This window comes from Neodiprion pinetum, chromosome 1 (assembly GCF_021155775.2).
Source record: "Neodiprion pinetum isolate iyNeoPine1 chromosome 1, iyNeoPine1.2, whole genome shotgun sequence".
NCBI lineage: Eukaryota > Metazoa > Arthropoda > Insecta > Hymenoptera > Diprionidae > Neodiprion > Neodiprion pinetum.
In genome coordinates, this window is record NC_060232.1 from 38,281,282 (window position 1) to 38,294,493 (window position 13,212).

The 13,212-nt window shown below is 43.5% G+C and overlaps 1 pseudogene; it reads right to left on the reverse strand.

Annotated features, from left to right (window-relative positions):
• Positions 1–11,307: 11,307 nt before the first annotated feature.
• On the reverse strand, positions 11,308–12,999 carry LOC124224852 (tubulin monoglutamylase TTLL4 pseudogene; annotated as a pseudogene).
• Positions 13,000–13,212: the final 213 nt, after the last annotated feature.

A 13,212-nucleotide genomic window follows, 5' to 3' on the forward strand; every position in this document is an offset into this window, starting at 1 on the left:
GGGTGGATAGGCTTCGGTAGAAGCCAGCGGCACCTGTCTCACACCGTGGGAATCGGTCCCGATTCCGGTACAGATTTATCTACCTGTCCACGTGGCCCGCTAATCATTTCAATTTTTTTTTATTTTATTTTTTTCTTCTTCTTCCTTTCTCTTTTTCACTTTACGTTTCCTTTATCCTATTACTCGTACTTTCTGTGAATGATGGACCCGGTACTGCGGTTTCTGGGCTTTAGGTGAAGCAATTATCGAAGCTTCCGTTGGGCTGGTTTGAATGATTCGAGGTTTGTTAGGCGGAGTAGTAAGATCTACATATATTTTGTCAGATAACTTGACAATCTCTGTTCTTTGAATTTGTCAAAGTTGAACGGTAGGAATTGGTCTCCTTTGTAGGTATGACACTGTCGCAAACTTGCGAAAGTTAAAAGACAAAGAAAAATGCCGTTTATTCGCAAAACGTGTTTCCAGTTGGAGGTCAGAAACAAGAATGCTTTTACGATAATTGGGGTGGATGCAACAACCTTATTTACTTGATAAATGTTTCATTACTTTTACGCGTCTTTTATCCACGATGACTACTAGATCGGAAAAGGGAGGCATTAGGGGTGATTTCATTTATGCTGTTAAATCATGAGAGTATTTATAAAACCCGACTGCGAAAGATGTCGGAGATGGTTCGAGTTTTAACAAACCGCGGACGGTTCTTAGCTGGTTTATGGTATATACATATTGTAACGTTATAGAGAAGTTGATACCGCGGTAGATATAGCGGAGAGAGTGGAGAGAGAGAGAGAGAGAGCTGAGGTGAATAGAAAAAACAAGGGAAATCAAAAAAAGAAGAGAGGTTTGTGTGAAAAAGCGAAGGAGGAGGAGGAGGAGGAGGAGGAGGAGGAGCGCGTCGGGTCCTTTTTTTTTCATTTGGTGAATTTCGTCCCGTGGGAATGCTCCCCCACGTTGGTGACACAAGCCTTTTAATTCAGCGGCGGTAAAAACGAGTCTGCCGTTTCTGCTGCTGCTGCTGTTGCTGATGATGATGATGATGACGATGCTGGATGCCTGGCTGGCTGCTGGAACCGAAATGGCGAGACGCGTGTGAGAATTATACATATATCTATACGAGATGCATAGACTGAGAGGCGGAAGATAAAAAAAAAATAATAAAAAAAAAATAAAGCCGGAGACTTGGGTAACTCGAACAATTCGTTACATTTTTGACGATCCCGCTGCGGCAAAATGTCATGCGCGTCTCGCCGGTGCGACGACAGCCTTTTTATCATCCCGCGGATTACGGATCATCCTTTATATATGTTCCTAGAAATTTCGCACACGTAATAGAATTCGTCGTTACGCTTCGCGGAGCGCCGAGTCTTCTGGCTGCGCGGGTTTTTTAATTGAAAAACGCGATGTTCGGTTCTAATTATGGCGCAGCTTCGCCCGTATCGTCGCCTTGAACATCGGACGCATCCGGCACCGTCCTCATCACACGGGTCAGACACGTGTCAGGACAAATTCAATCACCTGTGAACGACCCGCTAATAAAGGAAATCGGATGGACGATCGGTCCCCGAAATCTCTGGTGAAAAAAGTTTCTAACTTCGCGCTTGTGCGCAGATTGTTTGTTATTATTCTTATCATTATTGTAGTGTAATTATTGTAATTGGTGGTCCGTTCGAATAGAGATATTGTAATAACGTCGAACTTTCGGACGAAATTATCTACCTTCGCAATTTCGTACCAAACGATTATACATGGGTAGATGGGTACATAATGACGAGGGAACTTCGGAGTTTGTATAGATAATGGCCAACCTTGTTCTGTGATCTTTGCTTGGAAATACGCATCGTATATAATGAAATATTTACGGGAAAACGAAAATAAATGAGCAATTGTTAGCGGTGATTTATGATTCGATGATAATTATATGGTCGAGTGCAGGTCGGGCGATTTATAAAAAACCACAAAGAGATGCAGCTGAGGAATTGCTGCTACAAATTGCACAGAATTCACAAATATGACGAATCACAAATCTAAATCTTCTCGGAAGAATCGACGGTGCAACTGGACGAGAATTACGAAACTTAAAACGCAAAGAAGCCCGACAAAACCGCAAGGAAAGTAAATGGAAGACGAATCTTGAAATTCGTCTTGCCGTTTCTTTGGGTCATCAAATAAAAGTGAAAGTCTTGTACCTCTAATCGAAGGTTTTCTGTAATACCGAGAGTCTCCTGGATCTTCGTCACAGCCTGTAATTCCGGATCGATAATTTTTAATTCCGAAATTACAACTCCAAGCTCGTCGTCAAAGATCTTTATCCCGCAGTCGAGTCAAACGGATCAAATTCGACGTGTCGGTTCTTTCAACTCGGAGACATGTTCCGTTCCTATGAATTCAAGTATCTTAAAAGATTCCTCAGCTTATAACAAGTTTTTCTCAAAATTTTTAATCTCTTGACAGTGACTTTATGATTATCCTACAACGGTACTAACTGCAGTTATTTTCTGTAGAATTTTTACTATCATTCTTTATGTACTAAACTATACCATGATCGATTATTCATCATCGAACACGCCAGAAAAATTCATTTCGTTAAAGTATATTTGCAAGAAATGTCTGTTTCTCAGCTTGAACAATCGTCCGCTAGTGTAACTAGACCAAGGTCAAGCTTACCCTCGAACCGATCATTATTCGCGTTGCCAGCAAAGCCTCGACGAATCGGTGCATTAGGTAATGAACTAAAACGGTCCCTCTCTTTCCGCCCCCAAGTCCTCCTGACTCTTCTTTTACTCCAGGGCCCAAAAAAGGGTGATAAAAAAAACAAGAAATCTCCAACGAGCACTAACAGTTTCGACCTTCAGCCCTGAAGCCTCGGTCACGTGACCGGGTGTGCGGAGGCATGTCCCCGACCATAAGTGCCTGCGAGATTGGATTCCGCTGGATGTATGAGGCCCCGACTGCACGCACACGAGGCCCCTGAATGTACGGTGGTTTTTCGTTCCCACGGCCGGGTCGCGTCAGGTGGTTGGCGCGGGGTGCCTCGGCCTCAAACACCCGTGCTCGTTTCTTCACCCCGCACGCACACCCGCCCCGGAAAATAGACCACTAAGCGCCGCTGCAGTCGCGTTCCAGGCGAGTTAGCCTCCGCGCATGCGCTCTTCGACGCACCCTTGAGTCGCTTCGCCGTTCATCCCCCCCACCCCCCCCACCTCACCCGCCGCGCCCTCTTCGTGACGAACGGTATTCGTCTCTGATTATGAGCGGGAAACGTGTTGCGCGCATCGTTCCAATAGGAATTCGCGCAACTAGAGGGTATGAAATTTTAATTGTTACTGTGCGGTGAGCCCCGAGGGGATTGAATCGCCAGACTCTGGGACGTGCTCAGTGAACGATGCCTGTTGATCGTAAAAAAAAAAAAACTTGACAGACTCGTCGGGTTTTATGCCTTGTAGGTGTGTACACTAGGGATGTTAGATTGAATATTTTTAGGTGATTTCTTTGCAAAATAATACGGCATGAGGGTCAGCTCTCGATACCGAAACACTGAAATATCGAATACGTTGATATTCCTGATTATAAAGTTACTCGAGCTTGATTGCGTGGATTTCCTTGATAGGATGTACTATGTCAAGATATTCGATCAGCATTTTACACACGTGTATTGAAATTTCGGCGTTCAGTAGGAATCGGCTTTTTCTTGTTTGAAATTACGGTTTTAACCGAAACAACGGTATTTTGGTATAACGGAAGTAGCGATGGAAAAATTCTTGCGGGAAATCGGTATAGAATTTTCGATACCGAACACCTATATGTATACCAGATTCGAAAATCGCACGATTTCAAACGAATATTTTATCACATGATTTCAAAGCTTTCAGGATATTCAAAAGATCTCAGGAATTTGACGTGATTTCAAAAACTTGTCACCAGAGGATTTCGTGCGCTTGAATATTATAGTTGAAATTTTGTACGAATTCAATGAATTGTCTTTTTCCGTGTACTTGCAACGCGAGTTAATTGATCGAAGCTACAGTCAGAGAGAGAAGAAGACCCAAGAATGCTGCTACACTGTCTATATCCGTTAGTCATTAGTCGTAGACTATTGTCAATTCTTTGCAGCCTATTTTTATACTTCATCGTTGATTTGGCACTAATTTCGTTTTGCTCTGTTTCGATCCATGAAATCAAAGTTATTCTGTAATTTTTTTTATCTCATTTAAACTTTCACTGGCTTACAACTTATCTACAGATCTATACGAATTTACACTTCGTGTCCTATTTATCCTTTTTACGTGACGTATTAGACTGATCCCATTCTAAGCGTCATTTTGGAACGACGTTACGATTCTGGATATGTTTTATTTACCGTCGGCTGATCGCTAATGAATAAATAAGTCAGTGAGCAGTTGTAATATAAAGAATAGATTTACTGTGTCAACAGCGAATCTTCAGTATCGTAAAAAATATCCGAAAATCATTTTATAATACCGTAGCATAGTACAATCATACTTGTTTGATGATAATTATAACAATAACGAAATGACAATAAACAAAACACATCATGCAGTAAATTGAAGAAATTTTCTTTGTTGTGCTTATCGCAAGTTCAACTGCAAAGCAGCAGGTGGATGAATTTTATGACCTATTGATCAGAATGCCAGAAACAATATATATGCAATAGGGAAAACTTATGCATGCTAGATTAGTATGCATATGCACAGCTCACGCGATCATTTCATAGGTACACAAACAATAGTAAACACGAAATATATGCGTTTCGATATATACGTATCCAATCTTGGATCCTATCAATTATAGACTGTACAATATCGCAAATTAAAAAAATGCAGCACGATGTTTCAACTGAGTCGTTATATCTCATTATCACCTAGGATACCTATATGGATGACGCTATTTTTTCCGCAATCATTGATGGGCCATATCAGATGATTTCTTGCGTACTGTAAAGAAACAATTAACACGTGACTGATCAATTGATTCTAATACATTGTTTTTGATATCTGCGATGTCACAGGTGTAACGAAAAACGAAGAGTTCTGAGGTATGACTAATTCAGCTACAAAGTCTGTTGATTTTGTATTGAGTTTTCTTAAGTTTTTACTTACACTTTTGACGATGCGAAAATTTCATTGATTTCAGATGTCTAAAAGCTGGTATATTATCGAAATAAATAGCATCAGACAAATTGCAAATGTGCACAAAGCTCGCAAGGCACAATTTATGACAAAAACGGGTCGAGGTTTCTGTCAGAATATTACACAGGAGAAGGTGAGTTCCTGACAGATGAGTCAGTGACCTCGAAGAAAGAAGAACGACTGCTGATAGATTGGAATCACGTGTGAGAGAGAGAGAAAAAAAATTATTTTGACATACTTAAGATACATTGAAACAGGGTTACATTAAAAGAGTACGTAAGTCCCGAATCACAATGAATTGATTGCAATTGCGGCATCGCTAATTACGCTCACCTATAATAACTTCAAGACCATAAACCAAAAAGTATACGAGGAGATCGCTCGCTTAAGGCGCGGTAAAGTGGAAGAATTAAAATAAACGAGTTACCGTGCATATATAGCATACGAATCAGGAGAATTGTATGCGAAAGAAAAAACGTACGTGTGAAATATGAGGCGTCATGTCGGCTGTTTCGAGCAACGATTCCATGATTGCGTTCACGATTACGAGCTCGTATATACACGTACACTTCTACGTAGACTTGCAATTAGACTGTAGATACGTATAACTACTAAATACACGCGATCAGACATAAATATATGTCATACGGTGTTACCCACTGCATACGAATAATGCGAAGTTGACAATCATGGTCTGCTAATTACGTCACTAATACATTTTACACTGTACTTTTCCGATCATCATTATTATTATCAGGATCATTGCCGCTGTTATTCACGTTACTTTTACACAGCGTAATAATGTAATTATCAAATAATAATTATCATCGTCCTCGTCACCATGACCGTCGATGCATATTATACGGAGACAATTTCTTGAAACTTGAAAATGAACCGCGCATGCGCGAGTTCGTGCAGGCCGGCCATCCCGAGTTTTCAGCCATCAAACTTTGTTTCTGGCGGCGATGTAGTTGATACGAATTTTCGAGGTTAGAATCTCAAATAATTGAGGCAGTGACTCGGAAAGGTTTGGGGAAGCATTTGTTATCGGGTCTGAAAGTTGATTTTTCAAAGAACGGTCGGAATTTAATACTTGCGCGCTTTGAAAATTTAAACGTACACATTTTGCGTACGTTGGCCCTTCTGCATCGCAGACAAAATTATCGTTGTGGGAAGATTTCGCTGACCAATGAGATTGAATTACTTGGCGCATGCGCGGTTGATTTTCAAATTTCAAGAGATTGTCCCGGTACATATACACGGTATATAAGCCATACACCATGTAGCCTGTCCGATACCTGTACAAAGGAGGCTCGTGCGTTACGATGCATTTATATGGGAATAAAGTGCGTGATAATATCCAGCGACGTCGACGAGGGGTGACGGAGGGGGCGGCGGGGGTGGGGAACACATAAAAACTGTTAAAGAGAATCAAGGTGGCGTGATTCTATGCAGCTAGAAACCCGTCGACATTGTGATTCAAGGGAGGAGATGCACGACACGCCGCGCGGTCTCGCATTGAGCACGTAGTCGCGCGTCTACGTAACGCCCGTTTCTATGCCTGAGCAGGGACGCTGCTTCCGCCGTGAAGATATAAAAGAAAATAAAAGAATACGGATAATATCGTACTTTCGTAATTTCTCTTATTCTTGTATCAAGGGGAAACGGTGAAACCTGGCAGATCGAACGTCGAGTGCCTCCGCACGCGCGAGTTTTGTCCTTTTTTCATGCAGGTCTGCCACCCCAACAACTCGTTGAAATTCTGTAGTTGATGCGAATTCTTACAGGTTAACGGGACATCAACTAGTTGATGTCTATTAGCGATTCGGGAATGCTAGGCAAACTTTATCGCTGACTGACTGACGACCGATGACTGATAGCGAGGCGTCGAAACAACGTTGTTTAAATTCGCTATTCGACGCAGGGAATCGATTATGCAATTTCACTTTTCACGTTTCCCAGCATCCAAGCTTTCTGATTGGTTTGCAAAGTTTAGTCAATACTTGGACGGTGAAAAATGTGAAAAGTGAAATTACATACTCGACCCCGAGGAGAGTTTCTCGATTAAGTTGGCTACCCTGTTTTCCGAACATAAATATAAATCGCCAAGTACGATCTCGCCGAGCAATAAAGCTCATCTATTCCTCGCGCATGCGCGGTCGGTAACTCGGTTTTATATAAATTTCACCGGTTTCTCGCGGTGCGTTAATTAGTAGGTATACGACGAGTCCTGCAGACTTGCGCGTTGCACTTATAATAGCCCCCGCATCACTGGAAAGGACCGATCGAGCCGACGTGTAGACCATAAAACGCTCGTTGACTGAGCCGTGCCCCCGGGCTCAAGGTATGGGGGGGGGGCAACGATAGCGTGCCACCGAGCGCACGAGCGTAGCGTGTGTCTCGCGCGAGCTGAAACGCGGTAAGTACAGGCGGTGACAAAACCGAGCGAGCGAGTTTCCTCTCTGCAGGGACTCTAAGGTCATCGGCGGCGCGCAGTCGCGGTTGCTGCGTGCTTTTGCACGCACACGCGTGCCTCGCGTCACATTCGCCGCGAACCTCTCAATTGGCAAACTGCGCGTTCCAACCGACTCCATCCGCGTCGCTATACGTATGACGCCTGGCGGAAGAAGAGATGCCGCGGCCGTGGGAACCCGACGCTTTGACTCTTCCCAAAACAAAACGCGGGCGCGGGGCACGCGACGCGCGTATCGTTACGCATGCTCGCGCGACTTTTAAAACTCGAAGACGCGCTCGTTACGGACTCACAAGAACGATTCAGAGGTTATTCGTGTAGCCGTGCTACTGCGGAATTCATGCAGACGGGAATCCCGGACAGATTCTCGAATTTATTCTTTCTTCTTTTTGCTCGTCCTGCTTTCGTTGCGTCATCGTTTGTCCACCTTGCGTCGATGACACGCGATTTTTCAATTCTCGTCAAGTTCCGACCTGCACAATTTTTTTCATCATTGTTACATCACAACAGACCTTGCCAAGAAGCATTATTGAACGTTGATACTAGGGCCGCGCGCGTGATTCACTCGTGTCTTCCCGAAACGAAGTATTTTCATTTGCAAACGGCGTTTTTAGACCATTTCAGAATTTTAGTGACACGATGAAAAAAAAAAGATTCAATTACAAATATCGCTGGTTATACAAAGTATAACGGTTGTACGGTAATTTGGAAATCTTTTAAGCGAATGAAAAACATCAGGGAAGCGAGTGACCCATGTGCGTGTTTTACGTGTTCCAAAAAATAGTGCGGGTGACTAGGATTAATTTATCTGTCTTTCAATATTGAAACTAAATTCAGTTTTCTCATTTTTAACATCTGGGTTGGTGAAAATTATTTTCAAGAAGCACAAGCTCCGTATACTTTAGTTCGCAATCTTCTAAAATCAAAAACCTGTCGACCAAAAAATTATTGTAAAAAATCTAAACTTCTGACTCGGCAAACATTTTTGAGAATATTTGCACAAGCCGCCAATATTCGTCTTACAATGAGTTCGTTTCGCCGTGACACGATTCATTGGATCTCGGTGAATGGATGAATTCGGGACGAACCCGTTAATTGGGGGCAAGGAAGTATAAATAAGCATATCGGCGGACAGCTTCCGAGGTAATGTACTAGCCTGTCCGAGAAGTATATGGGAAACAAAAAACTAAATTGATTGTAAATTACGTACCTCGCAAAGTATCGCGTCAGAACAAAATGGCTCGGGTTAAGCGTCGGACCGTTAATTAAGCAGAGACTAGTTAAAGCATCCGGTCGATTCGAACTTACATTACATACATAACCTGTGTATCTATCAATATGTGTGTATACGTACACGCTGTGAAATGTTGTTTTACAATAACTGTTACCCACTATACAAGACTGCTAATCGAAGTAGACGTTGAGTAACGAGATTTGAGGTCTCGGCGGAACGGATATTGTAACACCGCGTCTCGGTGTAATTAAGCTCGGTTATTCCGACGTAGAGCAGGAAAAATAATATAAAAGGAAACAGGCGATAGCGACGTCCGTAACGCATTTTTCTCGTTGTTGTTGTTTTTTTTTTTTTTTTTCGTAATTTTTTCTTTGTCAGGAAAAATAAGGGAGAAATAAATAATGGAAAGTTGGAAAGTTACAATCGACATTGTAGGATTACACCAATTCATTTTCCGAAAGATTTTTACAACAGCTTTTTTTTTTATGGGTAAACTACTGTAAAGAAGTGTGTAGAAAAAAAAAAAAAAAACCGTACCTGAAGGGCAAAAACTTTCAACAGGATATTTAATTTTGATAAATCTTTTCGCGACCAACCTTCGTCTCTTCCTCTCCGATGAAGATTTCCAAGTTTGCCAGATCTTCGCAGCGTTTAAATTATATCACTGTGTACACATATATAGAATCTTGGCGGAAGCGATATATTATAAAATAATTAAGATATTACATTCTATATCGGGAATGGAAGAACGGATTGAAATGATTCGACGCAGAAACAGAAAAATACGTGATGTAATGTAAAAAAGAAAAAATAATAAGAAAAAAAAAAAAAAACAACCACAACAAATGTCAGGAAACATTCAGCGTTCGAATAAATTGACGAGCTGCAGGTTGTATTTTTATACGAACAGTGACGAGGACGGACAGAGGCGCGCCCGACTGTCCGGCAGGCCTTATTCACTGCTGGACCCTGTGTGTATAACATAGCAGCCCCCTAGGGTTACATAATACGCTCACATCGGGCTCGTATGAATGAATCCATTCATAAAGCCTGCACTGCCAACGCATACACGAGCTAACGCCGAGCCGAGTCAAGCCGCGCCGAGCCGCGCCGCGCCGAGCCGCGCCGCGCCGCGCCGCGCCGCGCAGTGCGGACACCCAACTCTCAATAAGAAAATATCTCTATTATGTTGTTACAATAACGATATCAATTCATTGACTCGTGACATCTCTCCGCTGCGGCGTGTATACACACCGCATCGTTCATTGTCTTCAAACGACGTTTATAACGCAGGGATTCGGACACACGCTCAATCGCGTTTCATTTATTTATTTATTCATACGTTCGTTTAGTTTAATTACACGAACAGCGAGTGATTTGACTTAGCTCGAAATGCCGATTTTTTCTTGATTTTTTTATCAGGATGACTAAAAAGGGTTTCGCGGAATCGACGACTCGACGAAAACGATATTATGTTTGTGAAAATAAAATACTCGTACCAAATGTAGGAAATACGGTTGGACGTGACACTGATAGCCGGGTGTCTCGGGTAATATTATACGTGATCTGCGGTCGGCTGGTTGTTTCTGGATAATAATTGATATATGATTCTTTAAGTGACGAAACAGATTTAGTAATTGAATTTGAAGGGCGGAAGCGAAGAAATCCGAGCCACGGTACATATGTATACATACATACCCTACACATGCTTATGTACAGACATGTGTATATTAATATAACGTTTCTAATAAAGTTAAGTTGCGTCTCGTCGACCGTGATAGACACAATAGAGACATTAAACTGTCAGTAAGGATTTATTAATCTCGGCATCAGGCTTTATAGCCGTGAAACTCGATGTTCTTACAAAGGCGGCTGATGTCACTTTATTCCGGCACTACAGAGATTTCATTATATACGCGAAAATAGTATATTATATACTCCTAGAAGTTAAAAGTGGTTATTTCTGTACTCCGTCATAGAAACGGGTACTTTGTGTACGGAAACCATGCATGAAAAAAAGCGTAAAACTATAAAATAACTGGTCGGAACTTCACGTGAATACAAGATGAGAATCTCGCTCCATATAATACCGGCTGCGAATCAATTGTATGAATAGTACTGGTTTTCACCTTGATTGACATCTTCAGTTCCTGATTCAATGATGCACCTATTTGAAAATCGAACAGGTCTATCTGCGTCTAGAAAAAAATGTTAAATAACCAAGTCATCGAACTATGACGTTGCAGTTACATGTGTATTCGCATAAACTCACAATCGGTAGGACATATGTGCTTCCTAACAACAAACTTAGAGAATAACAGAAGCTTCGGCAAAGTTTCACAACACTTATCATTGATCGTACCACACGGTCATAGTGTATCTGTAAGAAGTACCCAATACGTTGTATAGGAAAAAAAAAAGAAAGAATCACGATGAAAATGTCGTATCCAGTATCATCTGAGATGGTACTTCTTCGCGCACAGACTCCTGAGCAGTTCAATACCCGCCTTCCGATTGTGTCCGTGAGCGATTTCCCAAGCACCAAGGAGCAAGTTGTAGTACCTGGGCGCCTCGAAGTACCTGAAATAAGTATGAGTCCCCGGAGTTGGAAAGACCTTGAGGAATTGTCCCAGCCTGGCGACTTCGTCCTCGTAAACGACGAGGCTCCTGACGTCATCAGGAGTGAGATGTTCGAGTATGGAACCGAGTTTCGAGTCCCCGCGTTCCCGCTGGTACATGAACTGCATCTGTTTCCGCTTCTCCTTGGAGCTTAGCGGCTTCTCAGTGGCTCGGAAGTCCTGATAAAAGAAGCCAAGGTCGCGACGTTCGGCCATTTTGCGGAGAACAGGAGGCGGCACGCGGTATCCAACCAGGTTCAGAACGTCTCTGACGAGATGACCTTTCACCCCAACGTCAAGAGGGGATGGGGCGTGCAAAGAGGGCGAAATGTTCACCTCGAGTAGCCAGGGCTTCAGGTTCTCGTCGATGAGGATGTCGAACCCGAGGAGCTCGAAGCAGTTGTGTTTAGACCCGGGCGCGAGATGCACCCTCGAAAAGCAGTGGACCGAACTTTCGCCCGAGATAACGGCCTTGACTACTATGTCGTGGATTTTCGTTCGCAGACCGTCGACGTCGACTTGCTGCGCCCTGAGATACCGCCACAGACACTTCAGCGCCCATTTGTGCCCCTTTGGCTGGTTCATCGAGTCGTTGCTCACGTAGTCCATCGACTCCTTGTTCACGCTGTAGTTTGTCAAGTGGATGAACTTGTTGGTCAGACTAACATCGGCGCGGTCGTACCTCGCGCTCGCGAACCTGACCAGCCCCTCGGAGTAGACGTAGATCTTGAGCGGATCGAAGTCGGTGATGAGGGCGTAAATCCGCAGGTCGAACTTCGAGTCGTTTATCAGTTTCGGTCTTGAGAGGTATTGCTGGACCACCGTGAAGCTCTGCGTTCGCGGAATCTGGGTCCACCGGCTTACCACGGAGACTCCTCGGCCTCTGGAGGAGGCCGGTGGCTTTAAGATCCACTTGTTCCTGGGCTTGTTCGACTCCCAGACTCGTCGCAGCTGATCGAAATCCGTAGGCAGGACGAAGGTCCGTGGGATAAAGGCGAAGCACCGTTTGCCGAACCTCGCCCGCAACCTGCTGATGTTCTTCCAGAGTCGGTCCTTGTGTCCGATTTCGTAAGTGCCTGGGAAGTGGTTCATCTTCTGGTGCCGCTTCAGCATCTTGTAGCAGAACGTGTAGTTGCACTCGCTCCACGTCCCGCACCAGTCTTCGGTCCCCAGCACCAAACGATACCCTGAGCTTTCGACCGTCTTCCTCACTATCCACGGCGTCGATGTTCCCACCTCCCAGGTCAGATGCTCCGATATCTCCTTTGGAAAGAAAGCCTTAGGGAAGATCTTCTTGCCGTCGTGGAGTTGGAATATCACGTAGGGTGCCACGTGAGGAAACAGGCTTTTACGTAGAGGAAACCAGCTTTCGCGTAGCGGAGACGTCGACTTCTTCGATCTCCGTTTTGCCGAAAGGATCAACGTTTTCGTCACGTCTTTGTAGATGAACGGTTTCTCACTGAACATGTCTTCGTAACAAGATGATACGTATCCACCCTTCATTTCCGTTGACGTTATTCGTACCATTGTGAACGAATTAGATCACCCTGTCACACTCGAAATTTTGACTTGTCACTAGTTTTTAATTTATCAACGACAATTTCTTGTCCCTGCCATTTTTATCTCCCGTTTTCTTGTCCGATTCACGAGGTTAGACGGATCACCGAATCGATCGATCTCAGCTAGCTTCAGGTGATTCAAGGTGTCAGTGCTTGTCCGAAGGGGGAAAAACACCAACAA